The 27,511-nt window shown below is 36.4% G+C and overlaps 1 long non-coding RNA gene across 2 annotated transcripts in view; it reads left to right on the forward strand.

Annotated features, from left to right (window-relative positions):
- LOC136033276 (uncharacterized) overlaps positions 1 to 27,008 on the forward strand; it is a 106,600-nt gene extending 79,592 nt beyond the window's left edge. The window contains exons 7-8 of one of the 2 annotated variants that reach the window (XR_010618898.1): positions 23,584 to 23,693; positions 26,460 to 27,008. This is a non-coding gene — a long non-coding RNA (uncharacterized LOC136033276). Of the gene's footprint in view, positions 1 to 23,583; positions 25,680 to 26,459 lie in introns of those variants that run through there. The other variant, XR_010618899.1, reaches the window with a different exon arrangement.
- Positions 27,009 to 27,511: the final 503 nt, after the last annotated feature.

Here is a 27,511-nt window from a genome sequence, read left to right on the forward strand (position 1 = left end):
ACTCTGCGCTCTCTAGGTCATCTACTAGCTGCAGTATATTATAAAGTTCAGTGTAATGTTGAATAGGAAGATTAACTTCTCCCAAAATCTCTCGCATATCCCCCAAACATCGTCTGTGAAAAGACCTACAATAGTCATATGGTTCATTTCTCAATATGATAGTTCTTAGAATACTTTCAAATGTTTTCAACACTATATCCATCATTACCTATCGCGATTAGCTGTTTATCTCCCCATTTATATACCTGGAAAATTATTGAAATCTTTGGCATATATGATACATGCAAAGCTTCGTGTAATAGAGATGCTTCAATCGTGAGCAATCTCCCTTCTGATGTATCTGCAATACCACATATTTGATCATAATCCATGATGTAGACCTTTTTATCTATCAAATTGATTTGGTCTTCGGGCGAGTCACTACAAATCCATAATGCGAAGGTAGCTGTATAAATCACCTCAAAAGTTGTATATGGATGGTATACAGTTATCACCTCAGCCTGGGTATCTCGGGTTGCAGCAAACTTAGCCATCGCGTTGCGTATTTTAACAATCTGAGTATTCCACACTTGGTGAAGATGTGATTTGCAATCTTGATTGCAAATCACATCTTCACCTGGACCGTATATACTCATGACCGGGCTTTCAAAGTGATTGGATAGGCATATAAATTTTCCATGTTCATCGATTGTTATGCGATTCTACGGTAAAACGGTTTGCAAAAAAAGTTTCAGCACTGCAAGATAATTCTGATCCAACCAATAGTATGCCACTTTACCCAACGGGTTTGACAAATCTGGTTTGTAATCCTGGCAGTTACACTCTTTACAATGGTCCCAATTTAACTGGGTTTCTTCGTACCAAAATCTTTCTGGAACAATGTCATAGCCAGGTCCAACAACTGGTGCTTCATTTATGTAGTCTAGTGGTTTATCAATAACTTCATTACTGAATTTCCTCTCCCCTGACTTAAAACCATAGTGTATCTGAATTTCCCTATCGCACAGACACTGGTGGAAGAAAAATTGGTTGAATTTGCCTATTATCTTAGTCGGGGCTCACTTTATAAGGAATAAATCACACAGCAACGCTAATGAAAGTCATTATCTACTTGGCAGATCGTTTACCGTGGCAGTACGCAACAAAACAGTACGCACTGCTAACGATGATCAATAATATCCATATGAGTAGGCGTAAAAATTTATTTTTATGATGATTGATTAACCGTCCTCTCTTTCTACGATATTGATATACAATATAAATTATTTATTTATTATCAATTTATGCCCCAAACCTAGAGTAAAAAGAACAAAAACAGAATTAAATGGAATTTACTAAAAATTCTATTATGTTCTAAACTGTAGACACTCTGTAGATAGTTATTAACACTCTGTATCCACTTTGTATTAACACTGACTATCAACAGTCTTAGGGAAGTATACATCAAAAGTAGTCATTTTCCATTTTATTTATTTCCCATGTGTTCCCATTTGAATCATTCACTAACTCTCAATTGTGCTTGTGTAATGCCCCCCGGAAAATACCCCTTCTCCGAAAAAATATCTCCCCGTAATATATCCATCTGCGGAAATTATTCCCAAATAGTAACTTGGTATTTTTTCCATCGAACATTTCAAACAAAAGCGTCTATTTTTGTGTTCACTTTGTATTAACACTCTATAGGAAATAGAGTGGTCATATAAATATAGGATAGTAATATAGGAAATAGTTATAGGAAAGTTTACATCAAAAGTAGCCCTAAGGTCAGTTAACCTACTAAAATCTATATTTTAGGGATTCTATTGAAAAATTCCACATTTCCTAAACGCATTTTTACATCTCTCTGAGATCATTATCTTTCCAAAGATATATAGAAGATATTGACAGAAAGACATCTTCTAGACCCCTTTCGGCGACCACTATGGATAATTTCAACTCTTATTGCCATGTTCATCCACGTTTCTTTTTGTCCTGAGGTTTACGTGCCTCTTCCAATTGTTCTTAATGTCCAATTGTTATTGAATGACGATGTGGTTTCGTCGATACCAATCATTGGTACTGCTATTGGGGCTAGCGGCCCTGTAATAGTACAGAGGTGCGTCGAGGCTGCCCGTACTTTTGACAGATACTTCTTTTCAACGGACCTCCAATATTCATACAGACTTGTCATTTCTGTAGCACTGGTCCGAATCGTTCCGTCACTGAAGACAAAGTTCTGTATTATAGCTTGCTCTATACTTTTCTCTAAATGTTCTTTTATTATTTGGATTTTGTTTTTTTCAAGTGGTTGGCCTAAAATTTTAGGATTATTTATTTTACTCTGGTTACTATTGTTATGTTTTTTAGGCCTTTTCCTGCACATTCTGTTAAAATTACACTCTCTGTAGGCCTATCTACATCCTGATTTTGCCCAAGGTCATTTAAGTTACTAAAATCTATGTTTGGGGGATTCCATGGGAAAATTCCAATTTTCCTTAACGCATTTGTAGATATCTCTTAGGGCATTGTCTTCCTAAAGATATATTGAAGATGTTGACCAAAAGACATCTTCTAGACCCTTTTCGGCGTACCACTATTCATAATTTCAAGTCTGTTGCCGTGTTTATCCACCTGTCCTTTTGTGCAGAGGTTTGTGTGCCTCTTCCAATTGTTCTTAAGGGGCTTAGATATACCTAGATTCAAGACCTGCAAAAAGTGGGTAGCATTTAGTATTATGCACAATAGCTTAATATTGTTTTTCTTTTGCAAATTCTGATGACTTCAAGGATGTATGACTCTTGTGGCCATCCATAGTCAAAACGACCTTTTCATAAGTCTGCTTAGGCCCTTTATTGGCTTTCATCAATAAAACAATAAACGAAAATTAAATACAAGATCGTGGAGTTACTGGAGGGCTCCTGGGTGAGGCGACGGCTAACAAAATTAGCAGTCCCATTACTGAAAGGACGCCAAACACAACCCCATAGGTACATCGGCAAGTATTGTTTTGTTTTTCTCCCGGTCTAGTTCTAGGCGGATTGGCGAAACTGCTCAAGAATAGCATAGCCATCTCAAAAAATTCATGCGTAAATGTGACCAGGTAGGGCATACCAAATAAACATCCTATCCGTAGAAAAATCGCTGAAACAGCCTCCTTAGTCCAATATATATTCCAACTTTTGAAGTCTAAGTTAGCTGTAAATCTTTTTCTTTATTTTCCTTGTACTGCATCGGGCTGGGACATTTGTAACTATCGCCTATCTAACTGATCTGCATTTAGATTAATTGTTTGTTGTGGAAAATATTTAAACAAATGTTTTGCGATGTTAGCTTCTGTGAGCACAAAATAAGCTCTTACCTCAATTGGTAGAATTGCAAATAAGCGTGGCTCCATTTTCATTTCTCTTTCTTTAGGATGAAGTCCTACCGCTTTCCAGCTTTCTGGGATCTCTCTTTTGCATATCTTATCTATGATCCGTTTTGTATCAAACCCTTCTCTTTTGAGGATTTCTAGAAGGACTCTTCTAGAAGATTGAGTTGTACACTTATCACCTGAAGTATATTTCTTATAGAAGATGGTATGGCACTCATCCTTTGGCAAACAACACGCCTTATCATCTAATAACTCTAATAAGTCAAGTTTATAATCGAATTCGAATTCCTTTCCAAACGCAATATTCTTCCAATCAGTCCAATGATAACCGGGAGCAGACTCATCTATCAGTAAAGACCTGCGATTGACCCAATTTAACAAAGGACCTTTTAGCGGCGCAATTGCTCTGACCTTTGGCCATCTTCTGTGCTGTGCTATATATTCTAAGATGAATGATCTATTAAAAGCAGCTAGTACTTTATCGACAGTCTCATAATTTAGATTTTTTACTGAATCTGATATCCGTTTAACCTTTCGCATTCCTGCCTCTTCATCAACTCTGGGGTGCATCCAATGTCTATAAATCCCAGATAACTCTGTGCTCTCTAGGTCATCTACTAGCTGCAATATATTATAAAGTTCTGTGTAATGTTGAATAGGAAGATTAACTTCTCCCAAAATCTCTCGCATATCCCCCAAACATCGTCTGTGAAAAGACCTACAATAGTCATATGGTTCATTTCTCAATATGATAGTTCTTAGAATACTTTCAAATGTTTTCAACACTATATCCATCATTACCTATCGCGATTAGCTGTTTATCTCCCCATTTATATACCTGGAAAATTATTGAAATCTTTGGCATATATGATACATGCAAAGTTTCGTGTAATAGAGATGCTTCAATCGTGAGCAATCTCCCTTCTGATGTATCTGCAATACCACATATTTGATCATAATCAATGATGTAGACCTTTTTATCTATCAAATTGATTTGGTCTTTGGGCGAGTCACTACAAATCCATAATGCGAAGGTGGCTGTATAAATCACCTCAAAAGTTGTATATGGATGGTATACAGTTATCACCTCAGCCTGGGTATCTCGGGTTGCAGAAAACTTAGCCATCGCGTTGCGTATTTTAACAATCTGAGTATTCCACACTTGGTGAAGATGTGATTTGCAATCTTGATTGCAAATCACATCTTCACCTGGACCGTTTATACTCATGACCGGGCTTTCAAAGTGATTGGATAGGCATATAAATTTTCCATGTTCATCGATTGTTCTGCGATTCTGCGATAAAACGGTTTGCAAAAAAAGTTTCAGCACTGCAAGATAATTCTGATCCAACCAATAGTATGCCACTTTACCCAACGGGTTTGACAAATCTGGTTTGTAATCCTGGCAGTTACACTCTTTACAATGATCCCAATTTAACTGGGTTTCTTCGTACCAAAATCTTTCTAGAACAATGTCATAGCCAGGTCCAACAACTGGTGCTTCATTTATGTAGTCTAGTGGTTTATCAATAACTTCATTATTGAATTTCCTCTCCCCTGACTTAAAACCATAGTGTATCTGAATTTCCCTATCGCACAGACACTGGTGGAAGAAAAATTGGTTGAATTTGCCTATTATCTTAGTCGGGGCTCACTTTATAAGGAATAAATCACAGCAACGCTAATGAAAGTCATTATCTACTTGGCAGATCGTTCACCGTGGCGGTACGCAACAAAACAGTACGCACTGCTAACGATGATCAATAATATCCATATGAGTAGGCGTAAAAAATTTATTTTTATGATGATTGATTAACCGTCCACTCTTTCTACGATATTGATATATGATATAAATTATTTATTTATTATCAATTTATGCCCCAAACCTAGAGTAAAAAAAAAACAAAAACAGAGTTAAATGGAATTTACTAAAAATTCTATTATTTTCTAAATTGTAGACACTCTGTAGATAGTTATTAACACTCTGTATCCACTTTGTATTAACACTCACTATCAACAGTCTTAGGAAAGTATACATCAAAAGTAGTCATTTTCCATTTTATTTATTTCCCATATGTTCCCATTTGAATCATTCACTAACTCTCAATTGTGCTTGTGTAATGCCCCCTAGAAAATACCCCTTCCCCGAAAAAATATCTCCCCGTAATATATCCATCTGCGGAAATTATTCCCAAATAGTCACTTGGTATTTTTTCCATCGAACATTTCAAACAAAAGCGTCTATTTTTGTGTTCATTTTGTATTAACACTCTATAGGAAATAGAGTGGTCATATAAATATAGGATAGTAATATAGGAAAGTTTACATCAAAAGTTGCCCTAAGGTCAGTTAACCTACTAAAATCTATATTTTAGGGATTCTATTGAAAAATTCCACTTTTCCTAAACGCATTTTTACATCTCTCTGAGATCATTGTCTTTCCAAAGATATATAGAAGATATTGACAAAAAGACATCTTCTAGACCCCTCTCGGCGGACCACTATAGATAATTTCAACTCTTATTGCCATGTTCATCCACGTGTCCTTTTGTCCTGAGGTTTACGTGCCTCTTCCAATTGTTCTTAATTTTATTTATTTCCCATATGTTCCCATTTGAATCATTCACTAACTCAAAAAAAAAAAAAAGTTTGCAAAAAAAGTTTCAGCACTGCAAGATAATTCTGATCCAACCAATAGTATGCCACTTTACCCAACGGGTTTGACAAATCTGGTTTATAATCCTGGCAGTTACACTCTTTACAATGGTCCCAATTTAACTGAGTTTCTTCGTACCAAAATCTTTCTAGAACAATGTCATAGCCAGTTCCAACAACTGGTGCTTCATTTATCATTTATCTTCATTTACCTTCAGTTCGCATCTAGCATTCATTCAGTGCAGTCGCATTTCGCTAGCTCTGATAATTTGTGACGTGTGATTTGACCAGTCAACAACTAATTGAATTTAAGCCGGATTAACTCTGTACCTGTTTGGAATAAATAACGAGTGAAATACTTTTGAACTTGTAATTGAAACTTGTTCGATAAATTTATAAACTTGTATATGATTACGGCTTAAGGATTATTTATGAATTGTGGCTTAGAGTTAGTATTCAGCACTACTATCATCTGAGTCGTGCATTGAAATATTCGGATTACTTGCAAATCACTGGATTACTAGCCCCACTCAAAGATAAGTTATTATTTATTCTCATTGCATTCATTTAGCCAGTGTGGATCATTTCATAATTGTGCTTATTGAGAACTTCTCTGTGTATATACCTTTTTCACTTAATTGTTTTTGGACTGATGCCGAGCCGTGAGTGAAGTTTGCTTATCATGGACAATTGGAATACCAGTACGCTTTATTATTGCCCAGTTTTGAATTTTGCTCAGCACAATCTCGATGAGGGGTTGGACCATCAGTCTATTGTGAAATACGCTAGTGATTTTTTCCCATATGAAGATGTTCTTGGAGCTAAGAAACTTTTATATAGCAATTGCTTCCCAGATGAGCCTATACCTCGTCGTTCGGGACCCAGTGCTAAGAATAGTTCATTGTCGGACATTATCGCTACTCTTTCTCGCTGCTCTGCAGAAAATATTGATATTCCAGAGTTCGTGATCAAATCCCCCTCTGAAGTTCCTAGCATTCCGGCGTCAGCTTATTCTATTCTTACCGCCAAAGTCAACCAGTGCCTTGATCAGTTAAAATCGCTTGCTCACCTCAATAGTCCAACAACGTCTATTAATAGTTCTTTGGTCTCAGATAGTAAGGGTACCAATCACAAACCCTCATACGCCGTTGTTCTTAAATATCCGCCTCCAGAACTAAGAGACTCCGTTTCTCGCAAGGAAAAGCTTGATTCTTTCGCCGGACATGACGGTATTGTGTCGGTAAAGTCCGATCCGGTAAGGAAAAGATGGGTAGTTGTTACGCGGGATAAAGTTTCCGCCAATTCTCTTGCCGCATCTGCTGTTGCGAGCTATTCAAATATTCTTGCTAAAGTGATTGATCGCAAACCTCTTGGAGTAATTAGGGGACTTCCCGACAGTGTTTCTAGCAGTATACTCATCTCCGTTATTCCTGGTCTTGTTGAGGCCAGCCAAATCGGCTCTTCTCATACATTCCGTTTAGAGTTCCTTGATTCCGCTGCACTAAAATCTGCCATCGCTACAGGTCTGCGCTTGGGTTACGAGTCTTTTAAAATATCGGAATACAAAGAATTGCCCAGACGGTGTCTTAGATGCCAAAGTATCCATCATTCGTTAGCTCACTGCCCATGTGCCCCGAATGAGATGAAGTGCTCTAAATGTTCTGGATGCCATTCCAATACTAAAGACAATCCTTGCTTAGAGGCTCCGAAATGTGCCAACTGCGGCGAAGCTCATGTTTCCTATAGTATGAATTGCCCAGTGATAAAACGCGCTCTGAACTCTGCTCCAAAATGAACCAAGCCACTATTTTAAGTTTTGCTTCTCTTAATATTAACGGCACAAAAGACAAAGACTTGTTAATTAATGAATTATTAGTCCATGACATAGTATTCTTGCAAGGACATCTTTTGACCAAATCAAACGTTTCTAGCCTGAAGCGATCTTCTGTCCACCATTTCTTTTCGCAAGAGGCCAAGCAAACTAGAGGCTGCCCTTCCGGTGGCCTAGCAATTTTTTTCCGTTCCCCATCAAAGCCCTCTGTGATTCATTGTGATGATAACATCTTAGTGATTCAATGTGACAGTACCGCCTTTATAAACGTTTACTTACCTTGCGATCGACGTTCTATAGCATCGTTCACATCTTTCGCTAAATGTTGCTCCAGTTTAAAGTCTCTACTCGAAAGTCTACGTTTGAAAGACCTAAATTGGGTTTTAGCTGGTGACCTTAACTGTGACATTCTTGGTACCTCCGATAGATCAATCCTCTTGCTAGAATCACTTCCTAGCATATATCACGTCGCAGTTAAGAGCCTCCTATTCACGTATATTCATAACAGAGGCTGTTCAAAATCGAACCTGGATCACGTGATCTCTTCCAGTTCCAGCTTAATATCATCGATTGTCAGGGTGGACGAAGAGAAGATTGACGACGATCACCTTATTCTTAGCTGTAATTTGTCCTGTGAGCTATCTGGCAAAATACTTTCGGCTCAGCCGAAGTGGCATACGAAGTTGAATTGGGATCGTGCTAATGTCCCACTATACCTTGCTACGCTAACTGCTTTACTCTCGACCATAAAAGTGCCATATCAGCTGCTGCAAACGTCAGTTTCCTCGCCTTCAAGTACAGTTGACCTAAATTTCTATTATTGTCAAATCGTCCATTGCCTTAAATCAGCTTCCAAAGCTGCAGTGCCTGTGGATAAAGTTAGGATTGGTACAAGAAAGCCTAATTGGAACGTTGATCCTGAAGTAAAACGTGCTAAGCAAAAAGCCAAATTTTGGCTACGTATGTGGATATCATGTGACCGACCATCTTCCGGAGCTGTTTTCTCTGTGAAACAAAAATGTAAACTTGAATATAAGGCCAGTTTGAAGAGGGCACGCTTGAATGTATGGCCAGGCCCCACCGATAAGGCCTTCTGGAATAAGGTTATTAATAGTGAGAAATGTTCCCCATCTACCCTATCTTGTCTCCAGCTAGCTAATTTTGTTGATCATTATAAGCGTGTGTTCAGTGTATTTAATAGTTTTCTTCAGTCTTTTTATTATAAGTTGCTTAAACCGCTTTTACCATACCGTCTCCTGCAGGCTCATGTCCAGCCTGTAGCAATATCTGAAATTCGCCGGGCTTTAAGAAAAATTAAGCCTTCAAATAACCTTGATGGTGACGGCCTTTCTTACCGATTTTTTGCTTATGATTGTCCTGCTCTACTTAACCATTTACAAATATTTTTCCAGTCTTGCTTAGCACAGTCGCTTGTTCCTGATAGTTTCCTTTGTGGCCGTGTAACGTCTATTCAAAAGCGAGGCAAGGACCCCACGTGATGTATGAATTATCGTCCCATTACAGTATCGTGTTTCTTAAGTAAGTTGCTTGAACATTTGTTACTACCAGAAATTGAGTCGAATTGTGATTTTACACCTTTTCAATTTGGTTTTCGGAAAAGTTTCGGTTGCTCCCATGCACATCATGTTTTAAGCCGACTCATGAAAGATGCCGTAAAAGCTAAAATGTCTTTATACTGTCTTACTGTTGATATTTCTGGAGCTTTCGACAATATTGTGCACTCTCAGGCTCTATTTTCCCTTGCGTCTTCAGGTGTTAATCCTTCCGTACTAAGTTTATTGTCTTCTTGGTATTCAAAGTCTAAAATTCAAGTTACCTGGAATGGCCAAATATCTGACCCGGTAAAAATTAATAAGGGAGTTCGGCAAGGTGCCGTATTGTCTCCTAGTATATTTAAATGCGTGCTTGCATCGTGCCTGCGTCCCCTTAGAAGTTCTGTTTTTTACGGTAATACTGGTTTGTCTTCTATTGCATATGCAGATGACGTTCTTCTTGTTGCCCGGACTCGCCGTGGATTGCTTTCTCATTTTACTATATTAACCAATGAACTATCTAAGATTGGACTGTCAGTTAATGCATCTAAATGCGAGTTTATTTGTTTTAATAGCCGTTATGCGGTCGCTCCATTCGTTACTGGGACTGCAGTTCTACCATGTTCTTCTTTAGTTAGTTGGCTTGGTCTGTGTTTCGGCCCAACACTTTCCGCTACCTGCTCATCCCTAGTGAATCAAGCCGTGAAAAACCTACGCGTCGCTTACGGAAAAATATCCCCAAACAAAAGCCGTTACAACTGCAACGGTTTGTGCATGATTTATAACGCTTATTGCGCCCCTGTGCTTTTGTTTTTATCAGGCATGGCTCATCTGTTTCGTAAGAAAGATCGACATACGCTACGTACGGCTTATTTCAGATATTGCAAATTCCTCCTCCGGCTTCCTAGATGGCACCGAAACAAAAAAATAATTGCTCGATTTGGTTTAGTAGATGTGCCTTCTCGGATTCGGTCTTCCAGTGATGATTTATGTAAAAAGAGTGTCAACTTTATTCACGTTTATGACCCTCTGCAGCCTTTTTTCCATATTGATACTGGTTGATTAATCCATATTGTCTTTTGTTAGTTTGAATTTTGTATTTCTTCGCTGTTTATCGTATTTGTTTTTGTTTATTTATTTATAATACTCCGTACTTTGTGTTTTTTATACTTTACGGGTAATAAAGTTCATTCATTCATTCATTCATTCATTATGTAGTCTAGTGGTTTATCAATAACTTCATTATTGAATTTCCTCTCCCCTGACTTAAAACCATAGTGTGTCTGAATTTCCCTATTGCACAGACACTGGTGGAAAAAAAATTGGTTGAATTTGCCTATTATCTTAGTCGGGGCTCACTTTATAAGGAATAAATCACATAGCAACGCTAATGAAAGTCATTATCTACTTAGCAGATCGTTCACCGTGGCAGTGCGGAACAAAACAGTACGCATTGCTAACGATGATCAATAATATCCATATGAGTAGGCGTAAAAAATTTATTTTTATGATGATTAATTAACCGTCCTCTTTTTCTACGATATTGATATATGATATAAATTATTTATTTATTATCAATTTATGCCCCAAACCTAGAGTAAAAAAAACAAACAAAAACAGAATTAAATGGAATTTACTAAAAATTCTATTATTTTCTAAATTGTAGACACTCTGTAGATAGTTATTAACACTCTGTATCCACTTTGTATTAACACTCACTATCAACAGTCTTGGGAAAGTATACATCAAAAGTAGTCATTTTCCATTTTATTTATTTCCCATATGTTCCCATTTGAATCATTCACTAACTCTCAATTGTGCTTGTGTAATGCCCCCCGGAAAATACCCCTTCCCCGAAAAAATATCTCCCCGTAATATATCCATCTGCTGAAATTATTCCCAAATAGTCACTTGGTATTTTTTCCATCGAACATTTCAAACAAAAGCGTCTATTTTTGTGTTCACTTTGTATTAACACTCTATAGGAAATAGAGTGGTCATATAAATATAGGATAGTAATATAGGAAATAGTTATATGAAAGTTTACATCAAAAGTAGCCCTAAGGTCAGTTAACCTACTAAAATCTATATTTTAGGGATTCTATTGAAAAATTCCACTTTTCCTAAACGCATTTTTACATCTCTCTGAGATCATTGTCTTTCCAAAGATATATAGAAGATATTGACAAAAAGACATCTTCTAGACCCCTTTCGGCGAACCACTATAGATAATTTCAACACTTATTGCCATGTTCATCCACGTGTCCTTTTGTCCTGAGGTTTACGTGCCTCTTCCAATTGTTCTTAATGTCCAATTGTTATTGAATGACGATGTGGTTTCGTCGATACAAATCATTGGTACTGCTATTGGGGCTAGCGGCCCTGTAATAGTACAGAGGTGCGTCAAGGCTGCCCGTACTTTTGACAGATACTTCTTTTCAACGGACCTCCAATATTCATACAGACTTGTCATTTCTGTAGCACTGGTCCGAATCGTTCCGTCACTGAAGACAAAGTTCTGTATTATAGCTTGCTCTATACTTTTCTCTAAGTGTTCTTTTATTATTTGGATTTTGTTTTTTTCAAGTGGTTGGCCTAAAATTTTAGGATTATTTATTCGACTCTGGTTACTATTGTTATGTTTTTTAGGCCTTTTCCTGCACATTCTGTTAAAATTACACTCTCTGTAGGCCTAACTACATCCTGATTTGGCCCAAGGTCATTTAAGTTACTAAAATCTATGTTTGGGGGATTCCATGGGAAAATTCCAATTTTCCTTAACGCATTTGTACATATCTCTTAGGGCATTGTCTTCCTAAAGATGTATTGAAGATGTTGACCAAAAGACATCTTCTAGACCCTTTTCGGCGTACCACTATTCATAATTTCAAGTCTGTTGCCGTGTTTATTCACCTGTCCTTTTGTGCAGAGGTTTGTGTGCCTCTTCCAATTGTTCTTAAGGGGCTTAGATATACCTAGATTCAAGACCTGCAAAAAGTGGGTAGCATTTGGTATTATGCACAATAGCTTAATATTGTTTTTCTTTTGCAAATTCTGATGACTTCAAGGATGTATGACTCTTGTGGCCATCCATAGTCAAAACGACCTTTTCATAAGTCTGTTTAGGCCCTTTATTGGCTTTCATCAATAAAACAATAAACAAAAATTAAATACAAGATCGTGGAGTTACTGGAGGGCTCCTGGGTGAGGCGACGGCTAACAAAATCAGCAGTCCCATAACTGAAAGGACGCCAAACACAAACCCATAGGTACATCGGCAAGTATTGTTTTGAACAAGGCTTGTGGACTTTTCACCAGTCTGGGAATAGTGATATTGCCAATTATCTTCGTCAGGGTTCACTTTATAAAGAATAAAACATACAGCAATGCTTATGAAAGTCATTACTCACTTGGCAGATCGTTCACCGTGGTAGTCCGCAACAAAACAGTACGCACTGCCAACGATGATCCATAATAACCAGATGAATAGGGGTAGATTTCTATTGCCTCACGGACAGTTTGTTTGATTCCTAGGTCATTGCTAATTAGAATTGTTTCGTCAAATTGAACATAATGGTTTGGATTTTCAAAAATATGATCACTTAAAGCTGAATAGAAAGATATGGAGTTATTTTTAGATTTTAATGCTTTTTTAATACTTTCTTTGTGTTGCTTCAATCTTGTTCCTAAATTTTGGTGGGTTCGACCAATGTAATAATTTTCACAACTACATAGTATTTGATACACCCCTCGTAGACGAGTAATTGGGGTTTTATCCTTACCAGAATTGACAAGATTCATTATACTTAAATTGCTTGTGAATACAACACGTAAATTGTTCTTTAAACACATTTTTTTCAGTTTTGAAGTAATTTTCGGAATATCAGATTAGCTGCAGAGAAGGCAAATATCGCAATATGAAATCATTCCCATTTTTAATAAATAAAGTTAGTGAAATGAATGAACCTTTTATCTTGTAAAATGTTAGCTTTTATCAGACAGTCTTGGCTGAACTTTTCGTTAAGAAGTAATGATGCCAAGGCTATTTTAAAATAAAAACAAATGTATTTTTAACTGAGAACTTTTATTGTAAGTGTTTTATTGTTTTTTATTTTTTTTTTGCTGAAGACGGCCCTTAGATATAGGGCCGAAATATTCAAATAGGTTTTGTTGATTCACTGTCTTGGGAAACAAGTCCTCATTATTCTCTCTTTTGTTGTTGTATATATATATATATATATATATATATATATATATATATATATATATATATATATATATATATATATATATATATATATATATATATATATATATTATGAAAAGAGAAATCACCAATGCAACAGCACAAACACACATAAAAAAAAGAGACAGAAGGAGAAAAGGAAGACTGTTTTCCTAAATTGGTGATTAATATAGACCAGCACTTGAATGAGGCCTTAACTCGACTCATCCATATAATAACATAGGTCAAACAGCATAGCCATACACAATCAACCATAAAGAATAATCCATGGACAGGCAGTCATGTCGTCAATAAGTATAAGTTGTCATTTACCAAACAATAGAAACAATAAAGACAAATAATTCAGAGGCAACAACCCAACACAAGGGCTCATCAGGAGAACACACTTGCCTATAGGGTTTCGGCACTTTAAATTCTCAAATTCTCTATTTTTTTTTATTATTAAAGCACTCAAGTATATCTACTAACTAATTTCGATTACATTCGATTGTACCAGTTGTACTACTAGTCTCGTATATATAATATGACAACTAAACTATCTCAATTACATCAATCAAGTAAAAAACAGACAAAACACAAGAAAACTAAAATTTCTCAGATATTAATGATACCGATCAAACAACGTGTATCTGCGTCTAATTGATATCCTCCATGTTTGGCGACGGCCTAGTCATTCTCCCCAAAACATCAGTAAGATTAAGGGCTTTACCAGCAGATGAAAAAGAACGCTAGAAGAAATAAGTCATAGCACGAAGTGTGCCTGAGTCAGTCTGAGTATATTTGGCAATCGCTTTAATCCCTACTAAAGACGATTTCGTAGCACCTCTTGATGTATCCATAGTTGCATTGATATATGCTTGAATAATTGGTGACAAAGTAGCACCTGACTTTTTAGCATCTTCAAGCTGTATCAATTTGGCGGGCGATAATCTGGGACATCTATAAGCAACATGATTGATGTGCTACTTCCTTGGATTTTGTTTTATCAACAAGTCCATCGCTTCAATTTTAATGATATCTGATTTACAAAGATCAAACAGTTCCTGATACCAATATTTGTTCTTCCTTTGTCTTAGGACAGCACATGAAGAACAAACTACAGCTGTGCCTGCAGGTGTGGAGTCAGCCCTAATCTCTATAACACGGGGAACTTCAGAAATGGTGCTAGCTTTGCTTGTCTGTATTACCTCATACGCGCGTTTGACTGAAACGAAATGTTCAAGTTTGTGAAACAAGTATGCTGGTGGAAAGAAATCAATTACATCACCGGCTAAACAAGCTTTTAGTATATTTGTATTTACCTGTTTATACTCGTCCATTAGCTCAGTAATGTAATGATGGCCTCTTGTACGAAAAACCAATTCAGCCGCCATTGGTATAAGCTTAGCAACTTGGGAATATTTTGCTATATCAACTGCGACAAGATCCGGATGTATCCCATTGTTATCATCCTTTTTGTTGGCGATCCTCTTTTTGGACTCTTTTATATAATCTTTCTTAGGCATTTCTGTTTGTTCAGCCCTTCTAACTTCATTAAGTTCTTCAGGGTCAAGCCAACCGTCTTGAACGATGAAGGCCCTTATGAAGCCAGCGGCAATGTCTCTACCCCCGTTTTTAAGGTCATCTTTGAAAACTTGTGTGTTCAGATATGCTATCTGAAAGAATTGTCGCACATCAAGTAAATCCCTAGCTGACTGTGTCATTACGTACATTGATGCAATTTTGGGTACTATATAATCTGGTGGTATTACTAGATATTCTTTCCTACGCAAAGGCCCTATGGTTACTCTTTCGTGAGAATAGGTGTTTTGACCGTTAAAGAGTTCAAAAGGGTACATCAATTCTCTAACATCTTCTGGATCAGGTGCATCTTCATCTTAGTTTTCAATCTTCAAATCACTTGCTTGTGTTTTAATGTCTTGATTCCATCAAATGTTTCAATGCCCACTTTCTTCCTAAATTCCTCTACATCTTTTACATAATTTTTAACCCCCCACTTATCAGCTGATACTCCCCTAGCTCTTGATGATGATATGTCTATAGTAGGTCTCGGATTTGACACTTGTGGCTTTGCAGGACTTGAATTAACAGCGGTTTTAGCAATAAGATCTGCCATCATTTCGTCAGCTGTGAATGTAACTGGATTATAACTCTGAGCACGTATGAGTTCATATCTTTGTTTATTGTCCTGTTCTATTCTAGTATTCAATTCTCTACGTTTTTCATTAGCGTCTTTATACTCCTGACTTTCCGGATCATTGTTTTCCAAAGTTACCAATACGGCCCTCCCCTCCTTATAAGCATCATCGGTTGTAAATTCTTCATCATATTCATCCAAGATAGATTAATCGCACTTTGTCTCTAAAATCTATTGTATCATCATAAGGTGGCACATCAGACATATTAACTACACTAATCTTTACTATTTATACCCAAAATCAAGTAAAACACGGTTAAAAACCAAATACACAACTTTTAAACACTAAAATACAATTAAACAAACACTTTAAAAATCTTTTTCTTTTTACTTTTGTTAATTACTTATTCAGCCTTTTTATACTTTACATAAACACAATAAAAGCATCAAAAATTGAAACGCTGTTATTAACAAAAATATATAATAGGATAAAAATCCTCCGGAGCCATTACTGGCGCATAGGGCGTCGAATCGACGTTTCAGTTACTGGGTGTTTTTACAGGAACAAGTAGCAAGCTTGTCGCCCAACCTTGCTGCGGCGGGGATCGAACCCTGGGCCCCGTATTGCCAAGCAGAGCACCAATCCACTGTGCTACAACAGGTATATATATATATATATATATATATATATATATATATATATATATATATATATATATATATATATCATGAAAAGAGAAATCACCAATGCAATAGCACAAACACACAAAAAAAAAGAGAGACAGAAGGAGAAAAGGGACTGTTTAATATAGACCAGCACTTGAATGAGGCCTTAACCCTACTCATCCATACAATCACATAGGTCAAACAGCATAGCCATACACAATCAACCATAAAGAATAATCCGTGGACAGGCAGTCATGTCGTCAATAAGTAAAAGTCGTCATTTACCAAACAATAGAAAAAATAATATAGACAAATAATTCAGAGGCAACACCCAACACAAGAGCTCATCAGGAGAATACACTGGCCTATATAGGGTTTCGCCACTTTAAATTCTCGTTCGCAATACTATTTCGCACGAGAGATTTCAATATATTTTGCTCTGTTTGAGCATTTTTGATATTCAATGAATCTGGAGCAGTTGCCAACATTAGAACATTACAACATTAGAACCATCGACAAGCATATCCTTTCCATATTCCACAACTCGGGATGACACCCATGTTTTATCAACCTTCAAGTGTTGACCCATTCCATCTGCCACTTTCAAGATATGGTCTATGTAGTTCTTAATCGCATTGGTGAAGTGTTCTTCTAATTGATGCTGAGAACACATAATTCCTAGTGGAAACCTGATAAAGAATATAATAACTTGATTATCCCCTTGGCCCGTAATCAAAGAATCAATCCCAGTATCCAACTTCACTACTTCTAGCATAACTACTGTAATCAATGTCCACCCTTTTTGTCTCAAACCTTCCAACCCCCCATGATGCCCAAACCATAGATGGCAGTTGCATTGTTGTCTATGTTCAAATTTTCTCCCCGTCCAGTTCTCAGGAGGATTGGCGAAACTGCTCAAGAATAGCATAGCCATCTCAAAAAATTCATGCGTAAATGTGACCAGGTAGGGCATACCAAATAAACATCCTATCTGTAGAAAAATCGCTGAAACAGCCTCCTTCGTCCAATATATATTCCAACTTTTGAAGTCTAAGTTAGCTGTAAATCTTTTTCTTTCTTTTCCTTGTACTGCATCGGGCTGGGACATTTGTAACAATCGCCTATCTAACTGATCTGCATTTAGATTCATTGTTTGTTGTGGAAAATATTTAAACAAATATTTTGCGATATTAGCTTCTGTGAGCACAAAATAAGCTCTTACCTCAATTGGTAGAATTGCAAATAAGCGTGGCTCCATTTTCATTTCTCTTTCTTTAGGATGAAGTCCTACCGCTTTCCAGCTTTCTGGGATCTCTCTTTTGCATATCTTATCTATGATCTGTTTTGTATCAAACCCTTCTCTTTTGAGGATTTCTAGAAGGACTCTTCTAGAAGATTGAGTTGTACACTTATCACCTCAAGTATATTTCTTATAGAAGATGGTATGGCACTCATCCTTTGGCAAACCTCACGCCTTATCATCTAATAACTCTAATAAGTCAAGTTTATAATCGAATTCGAATTCCTTTCCAAACGCAATATTCTTCCAGTCAGTCCAATGATAACCGGGAGCAGACTCATCTATCAGTAAAGACCTGCGATTGACCCAATTTAACAAAGGACCTTTTAGCGGCGCATTTGCTCTGACCTTTGGCCATCTTCTGTGCTGCGCTATATATTCTAAGATGAATGATCTATTAAAAGCAGCTAGTACTTTATCGACAGTCTCATAATTTAGATTTTTTACTGAATCTGATATCCGTTTAACCTTTCGCATTCCTGCCTCTTCATCAACTGTGGGGTGCATCCAATGTCTATAAATCCCAGACAACTCTGCGCTCTCTAGGTCATCTACTAGCTGCAGTATATTATAAAGTTCTGTGTAATGTTGAATAAGAAGATTAACTTCTCCCAAAATCTCTCGCATATCCCCCAAACATCGTCTGTGAAAAGACCTACAATAGTCATATGGTTCATTTCTCAATATGATAGTTCTTAGAATACTTTCAAATGTTTTCAACACTATATCCATCATTACCTATCGCGATTAGCTGTTTATCTCCCCATTTATATACCTGGAAAATTATTGAAATCTTTGGCATATATGAAACATGCAAAGCTTCGTGTAATACAGATGCTTCAATCGTGAGCAATCTCCCTTCTGATGTATCTGCAATACCACATATTTGATCATAATCCATGATGTAGACCTTTTTATCTATCAAATTGATTTGGTCTTTGGGCGAGTCACTACAAATCCATAATGCGAAGGTGGCTGTATAAATCACCTCAAAAGTTGTATATGGATGGTATACAGTTATCACCTCAGCCTGGGTACCTCGGGTTGCAGCAAACTTAGCCATCGCGTTGCGTATTTTAACAATCTGAGTGTTCCACACTTGGTGAAGATGTGATTTGCAATCTTGATTGCAAATCACATCTTCACCTGGACCGTATATACTCATGACCGGGCTTTCAAAGTGATGGGATAGGCATATAAATTTTCCATGTTCATCGATTGTTCTGCGATTCTGCGCTAAAACGGTTTGCAAAAAAAGTTTCAGCACTGCAAGATAATTCTGATCCAACCAATAGTATGCCACTTTACCCAACGGGTTTGACAAATCTGGTTTGTAATCCTGGCAGTTACACTCTTTACAATGGTCCCAATTTAACTAGGTTTCTTCGTACCAAAATCTTTCTAGAACAATGTCATAGCCAGGTCCAACAACTGGTGCTTCATTTATATAGTCTAGTGGTTTATCAATAACTTCATTATTGAATTTCCTCTCCCCTGACTTAAAACCATAGTGTATCTGAATTTCCCTATCGCACAGACACTGGTGGAAGAAAAATTGGTTGAATTTGCCTATTATCTTAGTCGGGGCTCACTTTATAAGGAATAAATCACACAGCAACGCTAATGAAAGTCATTATCTACTTGGCAGATCGTTCACCGTGGCAGTACGCAACAAAACAGTACGCACTGCTAACGATGATCAATAATATCCATATGAGTAGGCGTAAAAAATTTATTTTTATGATGATTGATTAACCGTCCTCTCTTTCTACTATATTGATATATGATATAAATTATTTATTTATTATCAATTTATGCCCCTAGAGTAAAAAAAAACAGAATTAAATGGAATTTACTAAAAATTCTATTATTTTCTAAATTGTAGACACTCTGTAGATAGTTATTAACACTCTGTATCCACTTTGTATTAACACTCACTATCAACAGTCTTAGGAAAGTATACATCAAAAGTAGTCATTTTCCATTTTATTTGTTTCCCATATGTTCCCATTTGAATCATTCACTAACTCTCAATTGTGCTTGTGTAATGCCCCCCCGGAAAATACCCCTTCCCCGAAAAAATATCTCCCCGTAATATATCCATCTGCGGAAATTATTCCCAAATAGTCACTTGGTATTTTTTCCATCGAACATTTCAAACAAAAGCGTCTATTTTTGTGTTCACTTTGTATTAACACTCTATAGGAAATAGAGTGGTCATATAAATATAGGATAGTAATATAGGAAATAGTTATAGGAAAGTTTACATCAAAAGTAGTCCTAAGGTCAGTTAACCTACTAAAATCTATATTTTAGGGATTCTATTGAAAAATTCCACTTTTCCTAAACGCATTTTTACATCTTTCTGAGATCATTGTCTTTCCAAAGATATATAGAAGATATTGACAAAAACACATCTTATAGACCCCTTTCGGCGGACCACTAGATAATTTCAACTCTTATTGCCATGTTCATCCACGTGTCCTTTTGTCCTGAGGTTTACGTGCCTCTTCCAATTGTTCTTAATGTCCAATTGTTATTGAATGACGATGTGGTTTTGTCGATACCAATCATTGGTACTGCTATTGGGGCTAGCGGCCCTGTAATAGTACAGAGGTGCGTCGAGGCTGCCCGTACTTTTGACAGATACTTCTTTTCAACGGACCTCCAATATTCATACAGACTTGTCATTTCTGTAGCACTGGTCCGAATCGTTCCGTCACTGAAGACAAAGTTCTGTATTATAGCTTGCTCTATACTTTTCTCTAAATGTTCTTTTATTATTTGGATTTAGTTTTTTTCAAGTGGTTGGCCTAAAATTTTAGGATTATTTATTCGACTCTGGTTACTATTGTTATGTTTTTTAAGCCTTTTCCTGTACATTCTGTTAAAATTACACTCTCTGTAGGCCTAACTACATCCTGATTTGGCCCAAGGTCATTTAAGTTACTAAAATCTATGTTTGGGGGATTCCATGGGAAATTCCAATTTTCCTTAACGCTTTTGTACATATCTCTTAGGGCATTGTCTTCCTAAAGATATATTGAAGATGTTGACCAAAAGACATCTTCTAGACCTTTTTCGGCGTACCACTATTCATAATTTCAAGTCTGTTGCCGTGTTTATTCACCTGTCCTTTTGTGCAGAGGTTTGTTTGCCTCTTCCAATTGTTCTTAAAGGGCTTAGATATACCTAGATTCAAGGCCTGCAAAAAGTGGCTAGCATTTGGTATTATGCACAATAGCTTAATATTGTTTTTCTTTTGCAAATTCTGATGACTTCAAGGATGTATGACTCTTGTGGCCATCCATAGTCAAAACGAGCTTTTCATAAGTCTGTTTAGGCCCTTTGTTGGCTTTCATCAATAAAACAATAAACAAAAATTAAATACAAGATCGTGGAGTTACTGGAGGGCTCCTGGGTGAGGCGACGGCTAACAAAATCAGCAGTCCCATTACTGAAAGGACGCCAAACACAAACCCGTAGGTACATCGGCAAGTATTGTTTTGTTTTTCTCCCGGTCTAGTTCTAGGAGGATTGGCGAAACTGCTCAAGAATAGCATAGCCATCTCAAAAAATTCATGCGTAAATGTGACCAGGTAGGGCATACCAAATAAACATCCTATCTGTAGAAAAATCGCTGAAACAGCCTCCTTAGTCCAATATATATTCCAACTTTTGAAGTCTAAGTTAGCTGTAAATCTTTTTCTTTCTTTTCCTTGTACTGCATCGGGCTGGGACATTTGTAACAATCGCCTATCTAACTGATCTGCATTTAGATTCATTGTTTGTTGTGGAAAATATTTAAACAAATATTTTGCGATATTAGCTTCTGTGAGCACAAAATAAGCTCTTACCTCAATTGGTAGAATTGCAAATAAGCGTGGCTCCATTTTCATTTCTCTTTCTTTAGGATGAAGTCCTACCGCTTTCCAGCCTTCTGGGATCTCTCTTTTGCATATCTTATCTATGATCCGTCTTGTATCAAACCCTTCTCTTTTGAGGATTTCTAGAAGGACTCTTCTAGAAGATTGAGTTGTACACTTATCACCTGAAGTATAAAGATGAAGTACAAGATGAAGTCGGGAGAAATACTCAGAAATTCTTTACCACTGAAGGGGCCGACAAGAAGTTGACATCCGTCATTCAATGTGCCCTTATGAAGAATTCCTTCAAGGCGGGTCTTATTTCTGCGCAAATTGAAGTTGTCAACGACATGAAATTCAACACACTCCTCCGAAATTTCATTTTATTCAAGAGCTGAAGGCAATCCAGCTGTTGAAGGTGGCAGCAAATTTAAGAATTTCTTCAGAGTATCCAATCCATCGCCAGTCACGTTTGAGAGACATAGAATTGGGATATTCTGATCCATCCCAACAGGTAGCAATGTCTTCTATAACTCTCAAAAGACTTCGGAGTTCACCAACGGACTCCAGAAGCTTTTCTACGCTTCTGATTACATATTCCAAAGTGGGAATCGTTATAAGGTCAATCTTCGTGATAACAACGATTATGGGAATTTGGAGTGCCATTGCCAAACGTAGATGAAATTTTGGGCATCTTCTGGTGTGCACAGGACCAGCTGCGCCATCAACGACTAGCATAGCGTAATTTGGATCTTGACAATTTACTCCACGGATCGTAGTGAGCGAAAATTCTTCATGTCCAGCCAAGTCAATTAAGTTCACGATTTTGGTAGATTGCATGCAATAATCTTCGAGGGTCATGAAAGGTTTTGAGTAATCAAATGTATTTCCTTTTTGATCAAAACCCAATATTACATTGTTGATCCTGGAGGTATTTGGGCGTGTGGGTTTCTTATAGGACGGGCATTTGTATCGGGATTCTTTTTGAAGAATATTCTCGCAACTGCTTCCATGCCCGTTATCCAACATTCCTCTCGTCAGCACACGGATTAATGTGGATTTCCCGGCGTCTTTATTGCCCAAAAGAGCGATCCGGGTTTCCGGACAATTTTGGTCAGCCTATTCTTATTATGATTCTTTATCAACTCTGTAGAATGTTCTTGATACATCTGTTCTGCGTTTTTGACCTGGCCCTTTCCAATTCTATAGCCTTAAAAGCTCGTTTTAACACTTTTGATGAAATTTTGAATTTTGTTACTTAACTCATTTTTTCTGTTGAGATTTGTTCTAACAAGTAATTAATAATCTTGATATTCTATGTCAATATTCATTGTCTGTTCTGTAGTTAATAAGTCTACAAATCCTTCAGTTCCAAGAAACAATTCCTCCATAATTCCCAAAAATGCCTGAAAGAATATTTGCAAGGTTAAACGCTGATCATTCTTTTAATTTCTTTCTTACTCTGAGACAAAAGTCTTCTGACTCTGATAAAAGATTAAATCTGAATTTGTCGACTTTACATTTAAGGTGGCCTCTGTTAAACTGACTTATTTCATCATTAACTAACCTTAATCTGTTCATGTATTTTTTCAAATCATCTCTTAGAGAATGTTGTTTAATATTGTAGGCATGCATTGATTGATATGCCAAATTTACTTCAGTTGTAAAATTGGCTGTCGAAATTTTTGTTAATCAGCAGAGTTGTATAATGAGCTCTTAAATTAGAAAGCTTATTCCTCTGTTGCAGCATGAAAGATATCGTTTTCAGTTAAATAAACCATTCTAAGAATATTTCTTTCTCTTATATGTATTGAGTCTTCTTTTTTCTTTAAGCTAAAGAGTGTATTTCTATTAGTGTAGAGAAAAGACTGCTTTCAGGAAGGATTGTGTATTCGACTTTACTTTTAATATTATTTTTACTTCCATCTTTTCCCTTCTCACCTGTATTTCCAGTTTCACCATCTTTCTGTCTTTCAGACCAGGTTTCTTTGTCATTGGTTAAGTCAGTCGCGACAGCTGTTTTCGAATCAATTTCAATAGTGGGTTGCATTATCTTTTTTTTTCGGCTGTGAATATACCCAGAAAAGGTTCGTACGTTTTGTACTCATATTCTTCCCATATTCTAGTGTATGTTTTCGTCATTTTTTCGACATTGTTTTGTTACGGTTGGGGTTGACATTTTTAACTGATATTAAGTGATTAACCATAATAAATTTTCAGACTCGCTTTCTATCCTACGAGATAAATTAAATACACTCTTCCTTACAAGCACCGAAACTCCTCCATAGTATCTACCATTTGCCGAAACTTTTCTCCTACACTCAACAACATCAAAATCTTCACATGACGAAAAATGATCTAGAGAATTCCACGTCTCAACAAGGCCAACAACATCCCAACTCTCACAACCGGCTAAGGTAGTTGGCTCTAATAGATTTTAATAACCCCCTTTCCTACACTAAATACCGAAGCAGCACTTCCAAAACTCTGACCACTAGTATCAGAAATTGACGATGCGCTTCCTTCTCTCACGCGTAAAATGTCCCAGACTCATGAATAACATTGTGGGAGCTAGCCATCTCATCACGCGTACACTTTTCTGTCTGAACTTCAATAACTGTCCCATGCTTGACTGACATTGATCCTTCTTTACTGAGTAAATTTATATTGTCTTTTACTTCATTGCACCCCTGCATATTACGATTTAAGTCTAAATTCTGATGATTATTGGTTCTCATTTCCCCTAATGCTATAACCTTTCGTGTTATCGATCGATTTCTTTCACTTTACCAAGTTTACTATCACATGCAAAAATCTTATCCCCCACGAAGAGTCTCACACCCCTCAGTTTTGCGTGTAAATGTCCTTCCATAAGAGCGTCTTCCAAAATCGGTATCAACTTACTGCGCGCCGATAAATCTGAAGAAGTGTAGTCTGGGGCTAATGACAAATGAAACCTTCTGAAAAGTGCCGCTGAAGCAAATAGAGATTTTTTTTTAATTCCATCGACGCTAATTTAAATACGACCGGTCTGACTTTCTGGTTTGACGGTAAACGAAAAACATCTAACATCTTTGATATCTGTCTGCATCAACCGGGCGTCTCTTACAATTTCATTTAAGCATTTGAAAATGTCCTCTTTTAGAGTATAACCTCTTATCTTTGGGTTAAAATTGTAGAGTATCACATTACACCCTTTTTGATCCGCCTCAAATCGATCCATTATCTTTTTATTCTTTGCAACTTCCATTTTTAGCTCACGGACTTCCGCAACTGAATTTTCCACTTCGAACTTTTTCCACTTCGAAAATTTTCCTGTTCGGAGATTCCGAGATTGAACAAAATAATTGTTGTACCTTTTCGCTCGGGGGATCAAGTTTTTTAAGCTCTATTGACATTTCATTTAATTTTTTTTTTAATCTGTAGCTAGACTTATACTGTTTCTGTTAATTTGATAATAATTATTAGCTACTCAAAATAGAAAGGCGTACCTGTTTAAGAGTCAATATTCACTATGCAAAGGCAAAAATAAGTTCGTAAAGAAAAGTTGCCTTACAGGTTTGTTATAGCTTCAATTGAACGGATTCTGGTTGAACTTTTTTATTTATTTATTTATTTATTTATTTATTATTACGAATAGCGGTAAGCATCAATGCTTGTCGCAAAAATTACATTTTTATTAAGGGAATTCACCAAAATAAGTCCAAATGCCGTCACAGCAGATTCAAATATTCTTCGACATCTCGACTAAATTTGTACTCATCAGGGATAAAAAAAAGCAGCAATAAATATATCAGAAGGCTTACTATAATCATGATTCGCTTGGCTTCTTTCTCATTGTCGATCAAATAGGCCACAAAATAGTAGCCACTGCCTACAAAGACTAACAATAGCATAATTAATGCTGGTAAAAATTCCATTTTTATTGTTGTTGTGTAATCTAAGTCCGATTATGAAAAATCCGTAGCGAATACAATTTTGTCTTACTTTAAAATTTGATTATATCCAATAGAGGTGTTTTCAGTATAAACTCTCAAACGAGACTCTGCTGAGGATATAAAATACATCTTCGTCCTTCTTTGTCTTTGTCTTTTACCTCGACTTATCTTAAATTCGATAATTACTGACTAGAAGCTGAAATTGTCCTATATTAAAACTGACGTGGCAGGCTGGAGGTTTTTTTTGATGATATAAGAATATATATCGTTGTAACTATCGTTTTAGCAAGTATTCTTAACACACATTAATGTGTTCTTTTTATATAATTACTTCAGATATACATATTTGATAGAACTTATCCCTGAGGCCCGAGAACTTCAATTTAGATTTATTGGGAAACAGCCCTATTACTAAAAGGACTGAAAAACAATAAGGCCCCAGCTTCTGATAGCGTGGTAAATGAGTTTTTAAAATATGGTGGTTATGAAGTTAAAAATAAACTACCGAAGATTATGAACAAAGTTTTTAAGAATAGAAATTACTTTGCAATTTAATTATTCCTAAAAGCTAATATAGTTAAAGGCCCATTCACAATGAGATTATACTAATGCTGAAATTAGCTAGCACTAATTCAAGCCCATTAGACAGCACTAATTCAAGCCCATTAGACAGCACTAATTCAAGCCCATTAGACTTTCTTGTAGAATATTCAGCCAATCAGAGAATTCTATGTAAAATCTGATTGGCTCAAATTAGAGATAGCTAAATCTCGGTAATAGTAAAATCTCATTGTGAATGAGCACTAAGAACCACGATCCCAACCATGGCCATATTTAGTCTCGTAACTGTGTTTAATCAGCCTTCACAAAATGATGTAGATTAAAGGCAACAATATGACATTTCTTTGTTCTTAGCTTTCAATTTTGACACATTCTGATGCTTCTTGCCCGCTGCCACTCGTCGTTTAATCACAAAAATTTTGCTCTTCAATTTCGGTTTTGCATCGTTGTAACTGTCGTTTTAGTAAGTATTCTTATCACACATTAATTTGTTCTTTTTTTATATATATATTATTACTTCAGATTTTTTTAATGCCCTTTACTATTGCTGCTCGAAATGATTTGTCATTTCATGGTCAAGTTTGTTCATTTTCACTCTTGCATTTACAATTATGTGGTCTTCCCCTTTGTCTTGACTCTTTTGTTGTTCCAGTTTGTGAATTTTGAGCAATTGGTCATTTACATTTCCTTTTTCACTTCCCTGCTCTTCTCATCGAATTTTGATTCGTCCTGATCCTGGTTTTTGCATGTCATGTAACCGGATATTTCTTTTTTCTGCTCTTTTGTTTTTGACTTGTTGTAATTTTTGCTGTCACTTATCGAATAATCGAGTGTTTTTATTTTCTTCCCTTTTGTTGTCAACTCGTTGTAATTTTCTGTTTTCGCAATAAATATTAATTTACAGTTTTGTCCTCTTGTTATTATGAAACTGATGAAAATGTATTTCGTAAATAGGTTCATTATGCTTAGCTGCGTTTCTTGTGAAGTTTTGTATGTTTAATTGATACAATAGACGATACAATCACTCCTGTGGTGAAATTGACGTGTCTCTTCTTTCGAAATATGCCCATAAAAATGATGTCACTGGCATTATTTCTTTCCAAAATTAAGCTCTTAACGATTTTTTTTGAATTCATGACCTATCTATATTTTTTCAGGCCCAAAAATCACAGGATGTCAATTCTCCTCAAAAAATGTAGAGGTTTTCTTGGAAAATAGTTTATAGATAAATACAAATTATTTCTCGTTCAAAATGAAGACCATTGGAGTAGTCCTCTTGTAAATAGTTGTTGCAATAATAAAAGGAACTGAACTGAACAGAGGTAATATATTGTAAGAAATTTGTAGACCTTTGTCTACTAATTATGCAAAGATCTAGAAATTAAGGAAGAGTTACACAAGATTTT

Source organism: Artemia franciscana, chromosome 11 (assembly GCF_032884065.1).
Source record: "Artemia franciscana chromosome 11, ASM3288406v1, whole genome shotgun sequence".
NCBI lineage: Eukaryota > Metazoa > Arthropoda > Branchiopoda > Anostraca > Artemiidae > Artemia > Artemia franciscana.